The sequence below is a fragment of the Otolemur garnettii genome, unplaced genomic scaffold, assembly GCF_000181295.1.
Source record: "Otolemur garnettii isolate 467f Iridium unplaced genomic scaffold, OtoGar3 scaffold00043, whole genome shotgun sequence".
NCBI lineage: Eukaryota > Metazoa > Chordata > Mammalia > Primates > Galagidae > Otolemur > Otolemur garnettii.
The window spans coordinates 1518003-1543304 of record NW_003852438.1 but is presented as its reverse complement, the minus strand read 5'-3'; the positions used below and the strand labels follow the sequence as shown (position 1 = coordinate 1543304).

The 25302-nt window shown below is 35.7% G+C and overlaps 1 protein-coding gene and 1 non-coding gene across 2 annotated transcripts in view; both read left to right on the top strand.

Annotated features, from left to right (window-relative positions):
• The window catches only part of ENOX1 (ecto-NOX disulfide-thiol exchanger 1), a 272529-nt gene that overhangs the window by 6949 nt on the left and 240278 nt on the right, over positions 1 to 25302 (top strand). The gene's annotated exons all lie outside the window — the stretch shown is intronic.
• On the top strand, positions 22136 to 22242 carry LOC111725549. The gene has a single exon (XR_002773588.1). It is a non-coding gene; the product is annotated as a U6 spliceosomal RNA (small nuclear RNA).

Here is a 25302-nt window from a genome sequence, read left to right as displayed (position 1 = left end):
GTAACTGAATATAAGTCCTCAGAAAATAGAATTTCCGTCAGAAATGTTGGCACACATTCCCTATCACTGCCCCTCTGGCCGTCACTGTGTGCTTTAGGCTGTTACAGACCTGTGGAATCAGCAGGGTAACTTTTCAATCTTAGCTCACTAATGTTTTTAATCAGAATTGGTTCTGTGGTGGTAATGGTATTTTCAATATAAGATTATTAGTGCTATTTTCTTAATATTAAACTTAAATTATATTTATCAAAATCCATCATAATGATAGATCTGATGGTCTTGAGATCTCATATGGCACATTTCTTAATAAATGTGGTGGAATTACAACAACTTATAGACTCTTGATTTGAGGCAGATTCTACTTTGGAAAATCAAATCACTGCTCTGTCAATCTGTCTGTCTCCAAGTTATCACATGGGGGCTTAGCTCAAATTACTAGCAGATCTACAGCCTTCCTTGCCGCCTTCTCCCTTTCTTCTCTCAGGAGCTGGAATGTAGCCACCAGATTTCAATGCCAAGATCAAGCTGCAGGGGAATGTGAGAAAACATGTCTAGTAATAGGCCTGATCCTGATGCAATCACTCCCTCCCTCCCTCCTTCCCTCTGTCCTCCCTCTCTTCTTTTATACTCCTTCCCTCCCTCCATCCCCTCCTTCTTTCCTTCTTTCTTCCCTTCTTCCTTTCACAGGGTCTTGCTCTGTCACCCCAGCTGCAGTGCAGTGGCAGCATCATAGGTTGCTGCAACCTCAAACTCCTGGGCTCAAGGAACCCTCTTTCCTCAATCTGCTGAGTAGCTGGGACTACGAGTGCACACCACCATGCCCAGTGAATTTTTTATTTTTATTTTTTGTAGAGACAGTGTCTGGATATGTTGCTCAAGCTGGTCACCAACTCCTGATCTCAAGCTGTCCTCCTACCTTGGCCTCCCAAAGTTCTAGGATTATAGGTGTGAACCATCATGCCTGGCCTTTTCTTTTTATGTCAAGGTCCATATGATATTTTTCAGGAAATAATAATTAGACCACTGATGGCTTGGTAGAAGCCAAATTGTTCATGATGTATTATAAATTTTTTAAATATTATGTAAGAAAGTTCCATTAAAAATTGAAATGGAATAGAGAAGAATGGAAATAAATAAATGTGGTTCTTAATTCCAGTTAGAGGATCAGCAACTTCACTGAGTATAGATTGAAACCTAAATTTGAATTCTTTAATACAGAAAGAGCTATGCAAAATTTAAAGACAAGCAATTCATTATCATTCTTCAAAGTAATGAAAAGACAAAATGAGATTAATAGGTTTAGAGGGGAAAAAGCTGATAAGTGCTAGGAACTTAGAAAAATCTTAAATTTCAAGTGTGCTCTTAATACTTGAGACATAGACATAAATAATTAAGGACAAAGAGTCTCAAGGATGCCTGTGTAAGAGACACAATTAATATAGGGAAGCCTCCCTAATTAGAGGAACTTGTTAGGATTATGTGATGTTTCATTTCAAGGGCAGTTAGTTGTATACTCTTAAGTAAATACCATAGTACAAGCTCCTGGCTGCTGAACATCTCAATAACAACAAAAGCATTCTCTATCCTATTTCATGAATCCCTAATTTCCAACAATAGTTTTACTCTAGGATGATACATACTGGGAAGAATTATAGAAGTTTGGCCTTTCCCTATCCTTAGTAACTTGTATTAATTTAGAAAGCTTGAAGTCAGTGTTCAACTTAATTGAAATATAGATCTCCTAATATACTTCTTTGACAAATGTATTGTGATTTAAATTCAAAGAAAGTTTTAAGATTACAGGTGTATTGTTATAACCCGAAAAGTTGATTTCCACGTGACTGTTTCCATTTACATATAGAATTTTATTTCTTTTTAACAGTAAGGTCCCCCTGAAGGAGAAGAGCAGTAAGACATTAGCGTGCAGGGCCCCTGATTTACACAATATCCCCACTCAGAGAGAGAGGTTAGAGAGTGCAGACATCCCGGCATTCTTAGCATGGGAGAGATAAGGGAGGAAGAGATAAGGACTAAGAAGGGTGCTTGCTGGCCAGCTTTCTCTCCCCTGGTATCCCAGAATTAGGCGTGCAGCCGGTGTTTCTTTAATTTTATCTTTAGCTTCTATAGACAGCACAGAATTTGTGTGTGTATGGCTGGAGGAAGGAGGAAGTTTCTTTTTAAACAGACACAAGGGAACTACATATTTTTATTTTAAAAAAGATTTTTAAAGATTCTTTCCTAAAATCTGAACAACACTTGAATAAATACTGTAGGCAAAAATTTTCCAGATAAAATTTCTGAGGTCATTTCCATTCACTTTAATTTTTTCACACATACAAAGACTTGTTTGCTGAACAATGCCATCACTGTTAGACATTCCACCCTAAATTTTAACAGAGAATGTATAATTCCCCCCACCCCGCCAAGATGAACTAAGAGGCTGGAATGTACTTTCCATTTAATTCAAAAGACGTTTTGGGGCTAGTCTGAAGGTAGTGACTTATCTCACTTGACTGTTCACAGTGACTTACAGATTGAACTTCTTATTCTCCTCTTTCCCCACTTCTCACTCCTGTTCTTGACTACTCTTAAAAATGCAATAAAGTAAAGAATTTTGTTGTTTTAAAATTCAAAATGAAAAATCTATGAATTACAGTTTCTTAGACTTATCACAAGTCTATACATTACACAAGCCAAAGGATGGCAGGAATGAAACAATTAAATTTCAACATTTGGGAGCTCAATTTTCTCATCACAAACATAACTAAATTGAAAGTAATAGACATCATGTTAAGAAGTTCTACTTGCCTTGAAAATATCTGTTCATAAAAATGGTAATAGAAGCCCCATAAAAAATATAATTTATAAAAGCCTAATTTTTCTTATGCTCTCCTTAGCAGATAAGACATAACCTGTGTAAAAAAATTCTACTAGCTTGTAGAACTTGGCTCATATTAGGCGTGATTTAAATGATTGCTGAACAAATAAACAAGAAAATTAATGAAAGGTAGCCTACAAAGGTGAGTTTCCAAAAATCCCATAACTTCAGTGGGCTAAAAACCAGATGGGAAGGGCGTTGGAGATGTAGTACTCCACACTCTCTTTCTGTGCCTGGTCTCCAAGGCCCCGCTCTATTTATTACTGTGGCATCTGGCAGGCTTGTTTTTCTGGGCCCCACATGCTCCATGCCGTGTGTTAGCATTTTCCTGGAATGAAAGTCAAGGAAATACTGTTTCTAAAAATATGCTTTATGTGTCTTTTAAAAAATATAATATTTCCTTTCTACTAGCTCATTCACTTAGGGATGTTAATAAGTGGTATCCATGTGTAGAGAAAAAAAAAAATCACAGTGAATCTGATTTTATCCCTGCAACAAAATTTAAAATTTTTAACAAAGTGTACAAACATCATCCTCTCCTTTTTCTAAATTTTATTTTTGTAAGTTTATAGCCCATAGGCACTGAATGACTACTAAAAATAGTAGGTAAAACATTTACTCTGTGCTTATTTTTGCCAAGAATTTTCTTTACATATATTAGCAACCATAGTCCTTTAATAATCTTGTATAGTAGACATTGTTTATATTTTAAGTGAGGAAACTTAGGTTTAATTTATTTACATAAGAAACATATCAAGGGACTTAAGAAGATGGGATTACTTTCTCCTTTTTTTTATTTTGACTTTTTGTTTTTGTTATGAAGGACTCTTTTTTAAAAGATTTTTCTCAACCTTTTACTTTGAAAATGTTTAACCATGCAGAAAAGTTGAAATAAATGTAAAGTGAACACTCATATACCCACCACTGTGCATCACTCCATCCCTCCATCCATGAATCCATCTTATTTTTGGACACATTTCAAAGTAAGCTGAAGACATCACTGTATTTCTCCCTAAATAACGTCAACATGTCCATTATTACTGGAATTCAAATTTTGTTTATGATTCTTTTTTTGGAGATAAAAGTTACATATGATAAAACATAACACTTATATTATAGGTGTTATGATATATATATTATATATGTGTATATATATATTATATAGGTGTTATGATATATATATTATAGGTGTCAGAATTATAGGTGTTCTGATAAATGTATATACCTGTTCCACCAAAATCTGTGCTACCCCAGAATGTTTCCTTCCCAGTAAATTCCTGCCCTACCCAGAGTAAATCAGTTCTCATTCTGGAGTTTTATTGAAATAGAAACACACTGCATATTCTTTTGTGTCAGGCTCCTTTCGCATACCATAATGTTTTCAAGACTAATCTGTCCTTGAGTTTATTGGTAGTTTTTGTCACTTTCTTGCTGAGTGGTGTTTCATTTTACCAATTTGTTTGTCTAAACTCTAATGTTCTGACTAGTATGAGTGAGCTTCTGTGAACACTCTTGTGAAAGTGTTTTTTTCTGGGTGTAAGTATTCATCTCTCTTAGGACAACTTCTGAAGTAAAATTGTGGTCATAGGTAGTTGTAGGTTTAGTTCTAGAAGAAAATTTTTCTGAAGTAGTTGTTTACATTCCCACAAATAACATGAGTTTGAGCAATTGTTCTGCATCTTCAACCATATTTGATGCTGTTAGACTTCTTAATTATAGCCAATTTAGTGGATTTGTGGTGATTTTTCATTATGCTCTAACATGAATTTTCCTTGATGACTAATAGGTTGAAACCATTTTCATATGCTTCCAGTCATTCATTAATTTCCTTTGTAATGTGTCTATTAAAATAATTTTTCCATTCATATATTGGGTTGTCTGTATTTTTGTTATTGAGATATAGAATATATAATGTTTAAGAATGAACATAGACCAGTATTTTCTCAGATACGCTTTGCAAGTATTCCTGTTTGGTCTGTGCCTTGCTCATTCATTCTTTTAATAATGTCTTTTGAGGAGCAGAAGTTTTAAATTTCAAGGTCTAATTTATCACTACTTGTTTTTCTTTTCATTGTTATTTTTTGCCATATCTTGTTTTTAAAAAAAACAACCTTATCCCTAAGGGAAAAAAAAATTCTATGATTTCTTTGAAAAGTTTAACACTTTTAGCTTTGGTGTTTAGATTTATGATCTACATTGATTTTTTTTTATTGTCTGAGGTCAGAGTAGGTTTCTAAAAATATTATCTAAATGGACATTTAATTCTTCCAGCACTATTTGAAGACTTTTCTTTTACCATTGGAATTCCTTCATGTTGTACTCAAAAATCAAATGACCATATAAACGTATGTCTATTTCTGAGCTCTCTGTTCTGTTTCATTGATTTTGTGGCTCTTTTTGACAGTACCACACTACATTGATTTCTGTAGCTTTATAGTATATCTTCAGGTCAAATAGTATATGCCCTACGTTTTCATTCTTTCTTTATAATATTGGTTTGAATATTCTAGTTCCTATAAAATTTTCGATCAGTTTTAGGATTAGCTTGCTGGTTTCCAAGAAATCAGCTGGGTGGGATTATGATTTAGAATATATTGATTCTAGGGGTCAATTTGAGAAGAACTGTCATCTCATCAATATTGAGCCTTCTTTTTTCCCCTTTTTTTGTTTTTAATTAAGTCATTACTGTGTACATTAATACAGTCATGGGGTACAATGTGCTGGTTTTATATACAATTTGAAATATTTTCATCAAACTGGTTAACATAGCCTTCATGGCATTTCTTAGTTATTATGTTAAGACATTTATATTCTACATTTAGTAAGTTTCACAGGTCCCCCTTATAAGATGCACCATAGGTGTGGTCCCACCAATATATTGAGCCTTCTAATCCATGAGCATACACTTTCTCTTCACTTAAATGTGTCTTCTTTAATATCTTTCAGTAGTATTGTGTAGCTTTTAGTATAAAGATCTTAATGCCTATTATTATACTTATTACTAAGAATTTTATTTTATGATATTATAGATAGAATTTAAATTTTTTTCAATGGTTTTCTACTAGTATGTGAAACTACAATAGCAATATTATCCTAATACCAAAGATATAATAGAAGAAACTAGACCAATGTTCTTTTATGAATATAGATAGAAAATTCCTTAATAAACTACAAGAAAATTGAATGTAGAAACATATAGAAAGGATTATATTATATGCCATGACTAACTGAAGTTTATTCCAGGAATGCAAGGTTGCTTCAATGTTTGAAAACTAATCAATATAATACTCCATATTAATAGAATAAAGACAAAACCCATACAGTCATCACAGTAGACATAGAAAAAGCATTTAACAAAATCCCTGTCATGGTAAATACACCAAACAAACTAGGAATATAAGGAAACTTTCTCAGTCCAATAATAGCCATCCATGAAAAACCCACAATTAACATTATAATTATTAACGTTTCCACCTAAGATTAGGAACAAGACAAGAATTTCCATGTTAGTCACTTCTGGTGAGTAATGTATTGGATGATTTAGACAAGACAGTTAGGCAAGAAAAAGATATAAAGTGTATCTTATTTGGAAAGGAAGAAATAAAACAAACTTTATTTGTAGATGATATGGTCTTATATAGAGAAAATCGTAAGGAATTCACACACACACAAGAAAACTGTGCATTAGTACTACTGAGTTCAGTGAAGTTGCAGGATATAAAATCAATATACAAAAGCCAGTTTCATTTTTACATACTAGCAATGAGCAGCCTAAAAATGAAATTAAGAAAACAATTTCATTTATAGTAGTACAATAAATAATAAAATAATTTGGAATAAACTTAACAAAAGTAGTATAAGACATATATACTAAAAACTGTAGGGCTTTGTTGATAAAAATTAAAGATGATCTAAATAGAGTGGCGCCTGTGGTTCAGTGAGTAGGGCGCCAGCCCTATATACCAAGGGTGGCGGGTTCAAACCCAGACCCAGCCAAACAGAAACAAAAAATAGCCAGGCGTTGTAGTGGGCGTCTATAGTCCCAGCTACTCAGGAGGCTGAGGCAAAAGAATTGCCTAAGCCCAAGAGCTGCAGATTGCTGTGAGCTGCGATGCCATGGCACTCTACTGAGGGCGAAAAAAAAAAAAAGACCTAAATAAATGGAGAAACACCTCGTTTTCATAGAAGACTTAATGTAAAATATCAGTAGTCCCCAAATTTATGTACAGGTTCAATGAAATTTCTATAAAACTATAGTGGGCTTTTTAATAGAAATTTGTAAGAAGATCTTAAACTTAATATGAAAATGTAGGAGACCCATAATAGCCAAAACAATCTTGAGAAAGAACAGTAGTATTAAAGAACTTGCTGCAAAATCAACACTCTGTGGTACTGGCATAAGAACAGATAGATAAAGGGAGTAGAATAGGGAGTCCATAAATAAACCCATGTATGTGTGGTCAGTTGACCTTCAACAGGGGTTCCAGGACAACTGAATGGAGAAAAAGTAGTCTTTTCAACAAATGATGCTGGGACAACTAATTACCACATGAAAAAGAATGATTTTGGAGCAATCTGGATGGATTTAGAGAAACTTCTCCTAGGTGAAATATCACAAAAATGGAAAAACCAGTATCACATGTATTTAGAACTAATTTGAAATTAGTAAATTAACAACTACATGCTCAGATGAGAGAAAAATCTCAATTAAATTCAAGTAGGGGGAAACAGGAAGGGGTTGAGTAAGTTCCTTACACAGGGATAGGGCACACTCACTGGGTGAAGGATACAATTACAACCGAACTTTAACCTTACAAAAGCAAACTATGTAACCTAATTGTAGGTACCTTCATATTAATCTGGAACTAAAAAAAATGAATTTGAATACTTATGTCATACCAAATATAGTAATTAATTCAAAACTGATCCAACATATAAACATTTAAAACTATGAAATTCTTATAAGGAAACATAGGTATAAACTTTTATAACCTTGGGTTAGGCAATGGTTTCTTAGGTAAAACATTAAATCTTGAACACCAAAAGAAAAAAATAGCTAAATCTGACTTCACTAAATTTAAAAATTTTGTGCTTCGAAGAACACTATTAAGAAAGTCAAAAGAAAACCACAGGATGTGAGAAAATATGTGCAAGTTACATATCTGGTAATGGTTTAGGTTTTTATTGTTTTGTTTTTTTTAAATTTTATTTCAAATTAACATGTAACAAGATACATATTTCAAGTATCTAGAAAATATAAAGAATTCTTCCAATTCAAATTTTTATTTATAAAAAAGATAACCTATTTTTAAAATGGAGAAAAGAGCTGAACATTTTTCCAAAGAAGATATGCAAATGGCCACAAGTATATGAAAAGATGCTTATCATTTTTAGTCCTCAGGAAAATGTAAATCAGAACTACAGGAAGTCATCCCTTCACACCCATTGGATTACTCCATTACTCTGTAATTATTATATTATCTGTCTTTTTTAAACAGTAAATATAGTAACATAGTATATAGTATATAACATATAATATAGTAATTGCTGTCTAAAAGAGTCAGAGAATAGCATGTGTGTTGGTGAGGGTGTAGAAAATTTAGAACCCTCATACATTTTTGGTGGGAATATAAAATGCTGTAGCCACTTCCATGAAACAACATTTTCTCAAAAAGATTAAGTATACCTTTTAACCTTGCAGTTCCACTCCTAGGTATAGATTTAAGGCAACTGGAAAAAATGCATTCTCACAAAAACTGTAGTTAAGTGTTCATTGCAGTAATATTCCCAAGAAACAGAAGTATAGACTACTCAAATATTCATCAGTTCCCACGTATCAGATGCAGTGTACCAGTAAATGGCATATACTTGCTGGGTGAAGGTCACAACTACAACTTGGACTTTACCTTACAAAGGCAACAGTATAACCTAATCATATCTACCCTCATGTTAGCCTGAAACAAAATTTTAAAAAACCCAAAACAATAAAAACCCAAATATTCATTAGTTGATGAATGCATAAATAAAACATGATACTATATATGCCATGCAGTAGAATATTACTCAGCTCAAAACAGGAATGAAATACTTTTACATGCTACAACGTGGATGAACCTTGAAAATTATGGTAAATCAGTGATTTTCAACCAGTGTGCCTTGACAGAATTTTAGATATGCCACAGAAACTTCTGAAGATCATTAATTAAATTATTTTCAAAAGAAGTTCAAAGTACCGTAAGTATATATTTTTTTTAAAAAATATTTTTTTGAATTAACATAACTCACATGTGCCACAGAAGTTTATAGGTTCAAGTGTGCCCTAAGATTTAAAAAAAAAAAAAATCTGAAAAACATTGTGCTAAGTGAAAGCCAGGCACAAAGATCACCCATTGTATGATTCCATTTATATGAAATGTCCAGAGTAGATAACTTTACAGAGACAGAAAGTAGATTAGTGGTTGTCAGAGACTGTGGGTGGGGAGAGTGGGGAACAATTGCAAACATATGCAGGCTCCTTTTTAGGTGATGAAAAGTTCTGGAATTAGATAAGGGAAATGGTTATATAGCCTTGTGACTATACTAGAAAGCATTGAAGTGTATGCTTTAAAAGGATGAGATATACATTATGTAAATTATATCTCAATAAAAATAAGGTTGTATCCTTTAATTTTCGTAAATTTACTTACTAGTTCTGTTGGTTGTCTCATAGATTTTATGAGACTTTTTCAATATATAAAATATGACATCGAGACAGTTTTATCTTTTTTCCAGGTTTTATCGTTTACATTTCATTTGTCTTTATTGTACTGGCTCAAACTTCCTGTAAATGTAGAGTAGAAGTGGTCGGAGTACCATTACTGGTAATTTTGTGAGGAATTTTTTGTTATATTAAAATTATGATTTTAGCTGTAGGATTTTCAGAGATGCTTTTTATTGTATTAGGGGAAGTTCTTTATATCTAGTTGAGGAGTGTTTTTATCATGAATGGATTTTTAATTTTTTCCATAAGTTTTTTAATATCCATTAAATCGTCAAACAATTTTTCCCTTTTATTCTTAGACTCTTCCCCTGGATCATATACCTGACATCAATGGAATAGACAGTATAAGTAGAGAATCCCACAGTAGATTATAAGAGTGGGACTAGGGCTATATGTGAGAAGTATCACCTCTACCCACATTCCTTTTGGTAGAAATAGATGTAGTGTTATACCTGAATACAGAGATGATGAGAATCATAGTCTTACCATATGCCCAGGGAAAACATGAACTGGTTTGTTAAAAACAGAGCAATTTGAGTGGTGATAATGGATAAAAATAAAGGTAAATTATACTTATGTAGTATTTTATGCAACCTAATTAAAAATACCTTTTCATTTTCTATGTTTTGATTCACCGTGTATCTTTTTTTTTTTTGCACTTTTTGGCTGGGGCTGGGTTTAAACCCTCTACCTCCAGCATATGGGGCTGGTGCCTTACTCCTTTGAGCCACAGGTGCCGCCACCACCATGTATCTTTTAACATAAATGTTCTATGGGCTATTGTCCCTGCACTTTTATTTCTCATTTTTCACACAGTCCTGGCCTTCTTGTCAATTCCTAAGGTTTTCAATCTTCCCTTTTGAGGTTAAGATCTCAAAATTTGCTTCTCTAGCTTAGCGTACCTCTTGAAGTTCAGAACCACATTTTAGGCGATATTTGAACCATATTCATATAGATTCTGTTTAAAACATCCTCGACTATACTCAATTATTGTCTTCCCAAGCCCTTTCTTTCCTGCATATTTGCTGACTCAGATAAAAGCACCACTCTTAACCCATGATTTAATCCATATTCATCTCTGACTTTGTCTCTCTCTCTCTTTCCACGTCAAATCACTTATTTTCTATGCATTCATCTTCTAAAATATCTCTCAAATCTATTCTTCCTTCCATATTTCTGACTTATCTGGGGTTTTTTATATTCTGGGTGGTGTATCACAGTATCTAACATTCCTACCTCAAGTGTCAGGCCTCCTTAGATTCATTTGTCACTAAGCTCCAGAGTTATGTTTCTAAAAATATACATACGATTATGTCATTTTTCTCTAATTAGTCAAGGACTACCTCTTACAATGTTACTTTCCAAGCCTTTTTTTCTGTTATTATTTTAAAGTAAGAAAAAACCTATCTTCAGTGCACGTTTGGTGGTAAAACTCGATGGAAAGCAGGCAGGTGGGACGGGGCAGGAGAGGAGGGATAAATCACACTTACTGGGTACAGTGCACACTATCTTGGTGAGGGGCACACTTAAAACTTTGACCCAAACTCTGCAAAAACAATTTATATAACCAAAACATTTATACTCCCCTAATATTTTGAAATTAAAAAAAAATTAATTCCAACTCCAAAAAAAAAAAAAACAAAGAAGACTCAAATACTAAGGTTGAACAAATAAATAAGTGGGCATTAGGTGGTGAGAGCCAGGCTTTTCCTTGTTGGAACAATTGCACGTAAGCAAAGAGGGAAGACTAGAATGAGCTCTGTAATACTAGGTTGGAGTTGGACATGTCAGTACTGACTCAGGGCAGATACAGAAACAAATATAGATATGTATATATCCCTGGGTTGGAATATGTATTTATATTTCTGAGCTCTTTCAGCTGAGAGGGCCTGGTAGCAGTGATAGATACCATAGTAGCATTGAGCACACCCAAAAGCACCCAGATCTTGGTGTAGAAATATTATCCTTCAAAAATAAACATTAGGGATCCTTGGAGAAGTAGCAGGTTGTATGGCTGGTGTAGCAAACATACATCTTCCTGGAGCATGTGGTATACTCAAAAGAAGATTAAGTGCTCAAGAAACAAGAGGATGCAGGCAAGTCAGAGGGATCCAGGAGCCAACCTGAAAAGATTCCCAAGGACAAAAGCTGGGATAATCTGAGTAGCAAAGTACTTAACATGGTGTTTGATTACAACCAAATGTATAAAATAGATGTACCTGAGTTCATCCTGACACAAATAATTGAAGGAATAAATACATGGAGTAGAAGGGACAAACCTTCCTCATGCAAGAATTCCAAATAGTAGAGGAATCATCTCCCTCCAGAGACTGATGCTTACCCTCCTCTTTAAATGTAGACTGGACTTAGTAAACTGGCCTCTACACAGGAAAAACAGTAACTGTTGAAAAATCTGGTAAACATTACCATAACCAAGTGATCAGGGCTGACATCCCTTGATGACAATCATGTTGATGTCACTTGCTTGTCCCTGACGTGACATTAAGGGAAGTTTACCTCTCCCGTGTGATCTTCTTGCCAATAACCCTAGTCAGTCATGAGGAAGACATCAACAACCCCAAAGGGAGGGATAATCTGTAAAATACTTGGGTGATGCTCCTCAGGACTCAACATCATGAGAAACAAGGAGAGAAACTGACACAGACCTGGAGACACTAAAGAGGCATGATGACTCAGGGCACTGTGATATCCTGCATTGGATCTTGGAACAGAGAAAGAACATTTCTGGGAAAACTAGTAAAAATCCAAATGAAGTCTTGAGTTGAGTGAATGGTAATGCACCGATGTTGGCTTCTTAGTTGTGATAGGTACCATGGTAATGTGAGATGTCAACATCAGGGGAAATTAGAAAAGGGATATTTAGGGACTTTCTGTATTATGTTTGCAATTTTTTTGTGAATCTAAGATTTTTCTGAAATAAAAATGTTATTTAAACATAATAAGATTAGGAGGGACAAATATATAAAATAAATATTATCAAAGCTACTGTGGTTGCAGTAGGTTCTCAGGCCAGAGACCTGCCTGCCTGTCCTCCCCTCACTCGGTTCACTCTCCCCGTTTGCCTCCTTCCCTCCCGAGTCTCCCTGAATTCTCTGGCACATATTTTGGAAACTTGTCTAGGATTAAGTCCAAACATCTTGTCTTGTCTTCCAGGGATCTTTATATTCTTAACTCTTGTCTAGCTTTCATCTTCATCATCTGCTGACCACTTGCCTCCTGTTATTTATTTCCTTCATATATTTTGAAGACAATTTCTTTTGCTCAAGCCGACCATGACCTTCTTGTTGATTTTGCACATGCTATTATTTTTTCTGCTTAGAAGACTGTTCATGCTCAAAAACTCTTTGGAAATCTTCTTAGAATACAGCTCAAGAGTGAGTCTTCTGCTGAAAGGCTCACATTCTGAAAACATTACTGTAATAGCAGCACATAGTCCTTAGCTGCCTGAATCCATGCCTGTAAGAATTTTTCTTTCCTGCAATAGTTCATAAGCTCCTTAAGGAAATGCCAATCATCTCTCTATACCAAACATCAGGCACAGTGCCTGGCACAGAGTGGGTAGGTATTCAGTAAGTGTCAAAAAAAAATAGACGAATGGGTGAATGAGAGAATAGTAGCAACTTCATTAAAATGAGATGATTTCTTTTTTTTTTTTTTTGTAGGCTTTACATTTATTAGAACCTGGTTGTCATTAAGATAAATCCAACATTTTAATAAGCATGCTTATCCCAGTTTGAAAGCTTAAAAAGGAAAGCATTGGCTTTTCAAGACTAAGTGCTAGTTTTAATTCACACATACAAGATACTGTGAGTAGTTGGGGTTTTTTCCCCTTAAATAACAAAAGTTCTACATGGTGTGCACTGTATAGGAAACAAGCACTGTATTGTTGCTCTTTCAGTCTGCCGGTATTTGAAGGAGTTGTCAGTAAGGCTCCCTGCATACATTTGTCTTCATTAGCCCTTCTAAGGTGATGCTTTTTGATGCAGGTGGCCTAGCTCTTCTCGGGCACTTTAATTTGACAATTACTGTACCCAGAATCTGTACAACAGATAGTGATTAGTTTCACATTTTGCTCACTGGGCAGCTTAATGTTCTTGTCACCTTACATTGAGTTTTAAATATGCAAAACGCAAAGAATGTCAAGCATGTTTCTCAGACTTAGGGGTGGGGCGCATCATGCCTTAGTAATTTGAATTGCTTCTGGATATAGAAATTAAAGCACTTGGTTGATTAATGAAACAATAAAGTGATATGGCAAAAGTGCATCAAAGAAGGAACCATGAGTGTCTGTGTGTGCATCATGGCTTAGATGTATATTCTTATTTCTTTCACGAAAGCACCATTTGCTAGCATGTTTAAGGAAATAGAGAATGATAGGATCTTGCTTACAAAATAGCCCTCAACCTTAATAATTTCCTTCTTTGCGTATTCAGAGAATGATATCTATCAATTTTTGACATAATAACTCTTCATTACCTTATATTTTAGACAATTTTTCTCTAACAAAATTAATGCTTTGTTTTTATTGCCATATAAATTAGAAAAGTTTCTTTTGGAAAAATCCAAAACCACACTTGCCAGTTTTATCTGCTGTTCATTTATTTAGATACTTGGGAGTGAAGTTGACTCATTTATGGGGACTTAACCTGGTGCCATTATTAGCAGAAAAGATTATTTAACATTTTAAGAAAACATGGGAAATTGCCAGGCACATAACATCCCAAACATAAACTTTATTTGCTACCCTCTTGAAAAATTTGTTTACATGTAATGTTGTTCACACCAGTGATAACAGAAAATGTATTTAATAACTACTCAGAATTAATATGCTGTAGTATGCATGACTGCCTAATTTAATTTATCTCTGATTAAGCCTATTATGTTTGAGATCACTTTACAGAAGGGATTTTTTTTTTTGCCAGCTGTAAGCTTATTTGAATTGTAATATAAGTTAATAATGTGTGAAATAACCAGTGGTGCCTACTTCTAAATGTTAATTTTGCCAACTGACTTCCTGAGTTGCATAGCCAGATCATTCATTGGCATTTAGTTAATATCTTACATGAAGACCAGATATTGGAATTAATATGAGAATTAAGCACTCTAGGAATTTAAGACAAGTGGAACAGAGGTTTTTATTTCCAAAAACCAGAGGAAAGTCCATTTTATTATAAAGGCAATAGAAAATAAATGATTGATAATCAGTCAATAATATGACATGTAAGATAGCATGTACCTTTTACATGATTTGTGTTCTAAATCTGTTTTTTCAACATTACTCCTTCTCAGATCAGATAAAGTAATAACATCAGGGATTTGGCAGTGACCCCAGGCAGCACCTTCCTCAATGTCGGAGCTGACTGAATCTTTTCTTTTCAGTGGGCCCAATAGGAGAGGGAAGGGGCTGGGGCGTTGCTGCTCAGTGGCTGGTTCTCTGTATTATAGACCAAGCATGTCTGTGTGTTTATGCTGAACCAGCTGCTCTATCAGCCAGTCTAATTCTCTTTCTCAGTGTCTTCAGTAGTTAGCACGGAAAAAGTGATTGGGCTAATTATGTTCCCTTACTCAGCAGTTGGCCTCACACAAGTTATGTGCATCTTTGGATATAGTTTGTACCATTCAGAATGTGAACTTCATCATTTATATATATATATATATTTAACTTTGGTAATCTGTTTGCTTCTTACCCAACCCCAAACTGCTTTTCTTCCTGTTTGGTTGAAATTCTACCCAGTCCTAAAATCATGTCTGCTCTGTGAAGATTTCCTACCATTTCAGGCCATGATCACCTCCTCCCTGAGCTCCTCTTGGGGTCTTTTGCCTTGATCATTTTGTCACCTTTCATATACTCCACGATACTCTCTCTGAAGGCACAGAGAGATACTACATTTTGAATCTTTATGGTCCACAGTGTCTAATCCAGTTTTCTTATAAAAAGAAACAACGTCTGTAGATGGAGGTAATTGATGGTCAGAATGTAAACTTATATGTATGCAAGGAAAAAACTTACATGTCATGAATCCTAGGTGAATAAATAAACATAGGCAAAGGCAGTTTGTGGGTGCTCCTTTGTTTTAAATGTGAAGTAGAAACTTGCATGTAATATTTTAAAAGTAAGAAGTCATAAAGTAGATTTCTTCTTGCTTTGAACAGCCCTTACTAGACCTATAGGCCCCGGGACGAGTCGGCTGCTAAGCAGGATAGGCAGCAGTGGCAAAAACACCTGGCAGGCCGGATAAATGTCCTAGGCAGGCTGCATGTGGCCTGTAGGCCGTAGTTTGAGGACACCTGGCCTTGACTTACGTGAGAGTCCCTGGGGAACTTCCAACAGACTATAAGTGCTCATGATAGCCTCACTTTCAAGCCAATTAAATCAGAGAGTTAGTATCATTCTTAAAAAGCTAAGCAGATGATTCTAGTCAGAACCCAGAATTGAGAACCACTGGTGTAAAGAAAACTTAAAGGTTATTAAATTCATTCATCCATCTGGTGTTTGATTGATTTCCACAGCTGCTTTAGAAGTGAAAGAAAAGTACTTGTAATAGGAGGATTAGAATTGAAGCTTTCTGATGCAGGAATCCGTGCTTTCATTCAATCCTTCTCTCAAGCTACCACTAAGGTGACCTACTGTCTTGGTTTATAGGGGGCCATCCCAGTTTTTTTTTCTTTTATTAAATCATAGCTGTGTACATTAATGCAATCATGGGCCCACTTTTAACACAGAGAGTTCTAGTGCCTTGCCTTGGTAATAGACAAACCAGGACAGTTAGTCACTCTACTATCAAAATATTCATTTTTGGGGGGATACTATAGTGTTGTCAGTTTTTTTTTTTCTTTTTAGAAGAAGATGGAGTTGTTTTCTTTTTTAAAATTTGTATGTGGTGAATTGTGTGTGCGTGTATATGTGTATATGTATATTTTTTACATTTCAGAATATTATAGGGGCACACACATTTTGGTTACCTAATTTTTTTTTATACGTTTTAAGTCAGAGTTATAAGCGTGTTTTATGAATCAACCCAGCTCCTCCTGCTTCTCCCACCTCCTTGATTTCCATTGAGTTTTACTTCTGGGTGTGCACATAAGTATTGAGTGCATCATAGTATTGAGTAGTGAAGCTTTTCCATTCTTGTGATACTTCACTTAGAAGGATGGTCTCCAGGTCCATCCAGGTTGTTACCAAAGATACTAGATCACCATTTTTTATGGCTGAGTAGTACTCCATGGTATACATGTACCACACTTTTATTAATCCACTCATGTGTCAATGGGAATTTGAGTTTCTTTTTGAGAAACAGGAAAAATGTTTTCTTCTTCTTCTTCTCCTCCTTCTCCTGAAGTTTAGATGGGGGGAGGGTCATGATGGCATGTATATTAGTTAAACATCATCAAAATACTCATTCATTTTTATCTCTGTTATGTAGATAAATTAAGAATGATTTTGGAATGTAAGAAAGCAAGGAATAAAAAATTCCAAATTTGTAAATATGATCAACTAAGCCACAAGCTCCTTAGGGATAATTATTTTTACAGATGAGAAAACAAAGACTTATTGAAGCTGACGTGGGGTGACAAAGCTGACGCTTGGCTCCTAGATCTTTTTCTAGTCAGATCTTTGGCCTTTTTCATACCACACATCTTTTTAGTTCCAGAAACATTTAGCACAGTCCCTTCCTTTCAGATAAAAGTAAATGGTGGTAGATTGATAGAAAAAAATAGAAGTGTATAACTAACAAAAATAATCTTAACACTTTGATGTATGATAGCATTAAGAATTATTGATCATGAATGTCCATTTCAGATTTATTCTGATATCATGGAATATAGTCTTACAACCTCAGAATTAACCTCTCTCACAGTTATATTCTGTTTTGGCCACATACATTGCCAAGCAGTCAGTCTGATCCCTACATAAGTTGTTCCTTTTATTCACTGATTCCAAGAATTACTAATTGTGTCCCAGTAATCTGATCATCCTTTTAACCAAATCTCATCAACAATGTAGCAATTTAGCCAGTGGTTTGGTATTCATCTGTCTAAAATATTGAAATAACCTAGTTTCATTGAAATCATGATAGATGTTTCTCCTACTCCAAAATTATAAAAGTGCTGCTATAGGAAAAGTATCAATAAAAATTACAACATAGTGTTTTTCCCCTTGTCTTCCTTAAAATATTTAGCTAAAGTCATATGACTCACAGAAAGTTGCTTACCAACTTATCTAGTCCTTTCCAAAGTATGCCAACAAAGACTACTTGAAAGAAAAAAAAATAGTGAGAAGGTCTGTAGTCAAACAAATTTGCATAATGCCAGGTAAAACAAAATTGAATGGGTGCCTTGAATATACTAATACAAATAGAGAAGCTTCAAGAATGGGGAGGGAGAAGGCATAAGAGGAGAGACGCATGTTTTAGAATTATCTAACTACAGAACTCCTTTTCATGAAAATCTGGAGAGACTTCATCCATTCTCCTAATTGTGCAGATAAACAAAGTGGATTCCAAGCAGATCAAGAAACTGATCTAGCATCATATCCTTTCCTTAATTTTCTGTCCAGGCCTCCCTGACTCACACACTTTTATATTGCTTTCACTAAGTACTTTGTAAGTACTTTGTCCACCCTCTGTAGTGGGTAACTGAACCACTGAACCAGACGACCAGCTTAGCATGATATGATGCCTAAAAACAAAAGTAAAAAAACTAGTTACTTACAAAAGATGTTGTTTTAGACCAGCGGTTCTAAACCAGTAGGTCAAGACCCCTTTGGGATTGAACAAACCTTTCACAGGGGTCGCCTAAATACATCCTGCATATCAGATATTTACATTACGATTCATAATAGTAGCAAAATTATAGTTATGAAGTAGCAATGAGAATAATTTTGTGGTTGGGGGTCACCACAACATGAGGAACTATTTTAAAGTGTCATGACATTAGGAAGGTAGAGAACCACTGTTTTAGACAATTGAAGGCTTCACTATTGTCTCATATTCTGATTTTAATAGCTTTTATTTATTGGGCACCTACAGTATGCCAAGTTCTTTATATGCATCATATGATTTAATCCTCATGATACCTGCAAATAGATAGTATTGTGTTCACTCTCCCATTGGAGAGCTTGTCAGTTCTCTATGGTCATACATTTAATAAATGGAAGACTGAGGGTGGTGGGTTCAAACCCGGCCCCAGCCAAACTGCAACAAAATCAATAGCTAGGCCTTGTGGCAGGTGCTTGTAGTCCCAGCTACTTGGGAGGCTGAAGCAGGAGAATCACCTAAGCACAGGAGTTAAAGGTTGCTGTGAGCAGTGTGACGCCATGGCACTCTACCAAGGGCAATAAAGTGAGACTCTATCTCTACGAAAAATTAATTAATTAATTAATTAATTAATGGAAGAGTTGGAATTTAAAATAAGGTCAGTTTATCTGTAAAGTCTGCTATCTGTTTAAGCTCCAGAATGTGATGAGAGCTACACTGGAAGAGCTGTTGACAGGATAGTTAACTTTTTAAAAAGTTACTGGCCTATAATTGAGTATGACACAGGATAGAGAGAATTATTTAATTTCAGATAGACAAATTTATGTGAAGTATACTCAGGAATATAAAGATACATCCAACTAAAAGGATTAACAGCAAGCTGACTTAAATTTCTTCTGAGGATGAGATGAGGAATACACATGTCTACATTAGTACATACATACATACTTGCATTCTTTAGCCAAAAGTAGATAACTTTCAGAGCAGTAGGAATCAGTATATAAACTGAAAGGTACTCTGAGCATGTACATGGTAACTGTGAGAAATTCATGTACAGTGTTTTTTTGTTTTGCTGGATATGGTGCTTTTCAAATGCATTTTGGGTGCATGTTGTTGAGTGACAGAATGGAGTTTGACAGTTAACATTCAGTTAACGTTGTTTGATTGCCTTCCAAGTCAGTGATTGTTGTTTGGAGTTATCTTAAAACTAGATGATTTTCTGTAACTTCTCTTCTTTTATAATGAACTTACATTGCTTTTTTTAGTATAGTTATTTGGGCCCTACTAGAATAGTCTGCTTACTGTTCTATTTTTAAATCTTTTGTCTGTTTCCTATTTCTCCTCCCCCTTTCCTCCTCCTTCCTTCCTCTTTTCCTTCCTCCACCCTTTCTTCTTTTTATTGAGAAATTGATGTGGCATCTGCCTCCAATTGATTTTTTTGTCTGAACTTCTGGAGCCAAGATTACAGTGAATTGCTGTTATCTTGCTAAAGATAACATTTATAGAAGGAGGTCAACTTCACTTTGCCCAGTGTTCCCTTAAGGTAATAAAGAGGTAAAACGATTTTGTCTTATAACTTCCCTAAAAGTTATTGTGATGCAGTTAGTAGTCGATGAGGATATGAACATGAAGTGAAGAACATGAAGTTCTCTGGATAAACAAACTAGACTAGTGATGCACATAATAAGTACATATAACTACAAAAGTAAAATTTATAAGACTAGGAACTCTGGTTTTGTTAGCTTGAACACATGCTTTTTATATCTTCCTATTCCAGAAATATCACTGCAATCATAGTAAAGAATAAAAAAAAAATAACCTATAAAGCAGAGAAACTGAGAGTGAGAGAGAATAAACCCAGGAGATGTTACTGAATAAGAGTTGTCAGCCAGTTTGTGAAAGATGGCATAGTGATTGAGCAGGAGCAGATGGGAGGTACTGAGAGAGGCCTGCAGATTCACCCTACAGGACACTGCAGAGGCTTAGGAGGGATGCGGCTGGAAAAGGGGGCAGCGTGTTATATGGAGTGGCTAGGCCCTGCCCTCTAACTCAGCTGCCACTACTGATTCCTTATCCCTGCTTGAGGCTTGAGGGATAGTCTTGGGCTGTATCAAATCAGAGGCACTTTGGACTCAGGGAGTAGGCCCCAGAATGAGAATAAAACATAACAAAGTGAAGAGGTAAAGTCTCCTGGACTATTCCCCAGAATAGTTCCCAGAGGACACCTGAAGCTAGGGATGATCTCCTCAGGCAAGGGCCTAACGATCTTACGTGGAGAAACCAAAGAGCCAAAGAAATTACCTCACTGGCACTGGGAGTCCCCACTCAGGAACCTCTCAAGGATGTCTGCCAGGTAGGAAGCTCAGCCTGCCTCCACTCAGGGGTTTTCTTGGCAACTAGACTCACTGTCCCTAAATATAACTGAATTTTATATTTCCCTTTTTGTAAAGATTGTTGTATTTTCCATGCAGGTCTTGAATTCCTGGCATCAAATGATCCTCCAGCCTTGGCTCCCCAAATTGCTGGGACTGTAGGCTTGAGCCACCATGCCTGGCCATATTTTCTTTATATATATATATAAATACACACACACACCACACACATATATAAATGTCTTAAATACACATATATAATTACGGGTCACCACATATTTGAGGATATCCTTCATTATAAAATACAGAAAGAAAATGGGATTTAGGAGGTTCAGAGAAGATATAGGTATTTCATGAAGGAAAAGAAAAGCTTCTAAAAACCTATAGTATTTTCAGAAAGTTGAGAGACACTATTATATCCATGAATAGGAGAAAATTCTATAGAAAAGGAATAATCAGAAAATAAGAAAGGGGTCTCTGAAATTCAATTTAGAGTAAAATTTAGAAATTATTTAGAGGTGTAGAAGATAAATTCAAGTAAACTTTTTAGAAAGAAGAATAACAGGCAGTGATGGAAATGAGGGAGTGTAGAGGTAAGAAATGTAGTGGGTCAAAATCCATGAGGTTCAGCGTTTTGCCATAGAAGTTCCAGAAAGAGAAAAAAGGAAAAATGGTAGTGTGAGAATTTAAAAAAAACATGAAAAAATTTTATATGATGGAATTTCCCAGATTGAAAAGGACCAGAACATGCCTGGAACAATAGATAAGGCAAGATCCCTAATAGAGTTCTTTACCATGAGATGCCAGGATTAAAAAGAAGATCCCAAACCTTCCAGAGAAATGACACAGGACAGATGGAAAAGATCATGCCAGGCCAAAGGAGAACCAGCAGCCTGAGACTTCTCAACCCCAATGCTCTGTGGAGCTGGAAGACAATGAGGTACAGCCTCAAAATTCTGAGGGAAAGCTACATTTTACTTAGCATTCAATTACAAGCTTACAAAGCAAACATGTGCAAGAATAGAATTAAAACATTTCAGGAGCACAAGGTCTAGGCAAATTTTACCTCCCATTCACCTTTTTTCAGGAAGCTACTAGAGAATGTGCTCTACAAAAATGAGGATATAAACCAAGAAAGAGGAAACCATGGGATCCAGAAAACGGGGCATTCTACACAGAAGAGAGGATCAGGGATTTCACAAGATGGTGTTAAAACGTAGCCCTGGGACAACAGGTGGGCAGTTGGCCTGGAAAACCATGAGACCAGAAGGGCTGGAGGAGGGGCTACTCAAAGGAAAAAAGATGCAGTCAGCTAACCAGGCAGGCTGCCATGAAAATAGGGTTTTGAGTGCTCGCTTTGGCAGCACATGTACTAAAATTGGAATGATACAGAGAAGATTAGCATGGCCCCTGTGCAAGGATGACACACAAATTTGTGAAGCATTCCATGTTTTTTTTCAATAAACTTCTCTTGTGTGACAAAAAAAAAAAAAAAAAAGAAAGAAAATATGATTTTGATAGGGATTTTGTAGTTCCTTTTTGTAGTTCTTCAACAGTTAGCCCTACATAGCAGGAACACATTGGATAACCTCTGAAAATTATAATTTAGTATATATCAATATATACATAGTACTTAAATGTAGGGAAGCAAATATCAGAGTTAAAAGTACTTTCCTTCCCCATGGTCGGGTTCAATCTCCTTGGGGATTGGGAGTGGGGGTAGCAGTTGTTGGAGAGTCCTGTGCTGGCCAAGACCAGTGTTTAACCAAGCTAAGAATAGTTGGTTGGGGCAAAATTCTTACCTCTGTGGGAGATTACAACTCTGGCAAATGAAAAAGAAGTATCTTTCATAATAAAAGCAAAAAAATAAATAAATAAAAGAAAGAAAGAAATAGTGATATGCTCTGAGGAGTAAGAATAAGTATAGAGGAGGGGGAAGGGATTACAGCTTTTGGTTATGGGCTTTAGAATATACTACTTGCTTTTGAAAACTATGGACATATTACTTTGATAAATATTAAATTGTTTTTAAAAATCCATGGAATCAGGAATAGAAGTTATAAAACCAAAGTGTACAAACACCCTCCCCCCTAGAACAAAAGCAAAAATAAAAAAAGAGAAAGAAGCTGATGATGATTTTCTTAATATCTTTCAAACCTCGTAATAATAAGTAGGAGACTCTGGACCTTCTGCAAATCTTGCTCCAGCATTTCCCATCATCTGCAGCCACTCCTCATGTTCCATGTTTAAGCTGAACGGGGCCACTTGGTATTCCATCTACACGGTATTTTCCTTACTCCAGGCCTTTACACAATGCAGTCACTGCCCGCCTCCACTCACGCGTTTTCTCAGCATACGCAGACTTCTCCCATTCTCTTGAACACTTCCCCACCTGTTTACATCCCAGATTCTTCTCTGAGGAGTCTTTGGAGGTCTCTAGATAATAGTATTCTCCCCTTTTAATAACTCTTGCATTGCCTTTTAATACCACTTACCACGCACTACTTGAATCACAATTGTTTTTTACTTGCCTCATCTTTGTTAAGAAGTAGGAAGGTGACAATGGCAGGAATCACACTCTTCTGGCACTTGTTCTGCTCCTACAGTGCCTAGCAGAGTGCTGATGTGCTCCAGATAATGCCTCCAGTATTAGTTAAACACATAAATTAATCTTCCATTGAATGTGAAATCTGTTCTGTCATATGGCCCAGCTAAACATCTGCATCTACATAAATAAATATTACTGGAAAGTAAGGATTTGTTTGTTTTTATTTCTGTTTTAAGGAAGCTTATGTGCTTTCTTCCTAAGAGGGGAGATCATACATAGAGCCCAGAGGATAAATTGCTTCCCCCAATTTTTGTTTGTGCTATCTTTTGGGAGAATGTGGAAAACTTGTGAGTTGGAAAATTAGTGTTAGGGGTGAGAGGTAGCCTGGCACTGAGGGAAACGTTTTAGGTAGGATGTTGCCTGAGCCTCCAGGCAAGAAGCCCAGCACATCACCCTGGCCCTGGTGGACAATAGCACAGCCTAAGATGTGGCAGGAAAAGGGAAGCTCTCTCTTAAGGACAGAACACAAAAATATAAAAGGAAGGTCACCTATACTCAAAGATACACTCATATAAAAAGGTCGCCTAAGTCAAGAGTACCAGAGCTAGGACTTGGATCCATAGCTTCCCACACCAAATTTAGGTCTCTTTCTGTTTTATTAGGCTTTATACTAGAAGCCCCACATCTCTTTATAAGAATGATTATAGAACAAATTATAACAGGATTAATCTAAAACATCCATAAATGGAAATAACAAAATTCCCAGTGGTGTCATGGTACATGCAGATGGTGAAGTACCATGGAGCCTATGTAAAGAAAAAGGCAGACGTGTAAGTCTTGATATTGTTAAAGGAAGAAGTAAGTGCCCGACAGAATGACATCCTGAGGATTTTATTCGACTATTACCCCTCCAGTGAATCCTTCTTTAACCACTGTATTCATAATTGCAAACTTCTTCTCTCCTCAACTTTTTCTCTGTTAGTATTATTCCTATCTGATGTAACACATAATTTACTTCTTTGTTTGAGATCTATCTCCCTACTGGAATATAATCTATAATTAGATTACATAGATTAGGATCTACATAATCTAATTTACTCCTACCCCCAGTACCTTAGAGTAACCAAATGAATGAGTTTGTATTAAAAAAAAAAGTTTATTAGTTGAGTAGAAACAGTTCCAGAAGGCTGCACAAACCTAACAGTGATTATCTTTGAGAAGTAACACTGGGGATTTAGGGGCAAGACTGACTTTTTATTGTCTATATCTATGTACATGGATCACTTTTTAAAATAAAAACACTAGTTTTTATAAGGAACCGCTATAAAGTGTTTTGTGAAGGCTATGATGAAATATCAGTTATTTGATTAGCACCATTTATTTCAGATCCTGAGATAATAAATGGCATTTTGAATTCCTCTTCTTTCCAGAAATCAAGTTGTAAATGGGCCACTATTCAAGTCCATAGACTTTATATTTTATGAAGCCTTTACCAATAGCTACTTTGTATTTTCCATTAGGGTGGTGCATCAATACTTATGTTGTAGTGGAGAAAAATGAGTTTTTAGAATATATACATTTATATCTTTTGTTAGCTATGTGACCCGCAGTAGATTACTTAACCTCCCTGAGCCTCAGTTCCCTTACCTATAAAATTAGGGTAACTTTCCTATGAGCAAAGGCTGTAGTTCAAGCAAACAAGACAAAGAATGTATAATCAGTGCCCAGCAGTGTCTGCTTCAAGATAGAGCTCATGATGTAAGATCCCTCCTCTTTCTCTGCAGAAGGTGGTCCACAGGGAAAGCTATTAGTGATGCTTTTATCACTAACTACTCAAAAGTGTGCTCCCAGCATCATCAGGAAGTTTATTACCTCTGCTTGAGTAAATGAATAAGAATCTGTAAGTTTATCAAAATAACCAGGTGATTTGTACTGAAGGTCAAATGTCCTGGAGGGTGGCACACCCA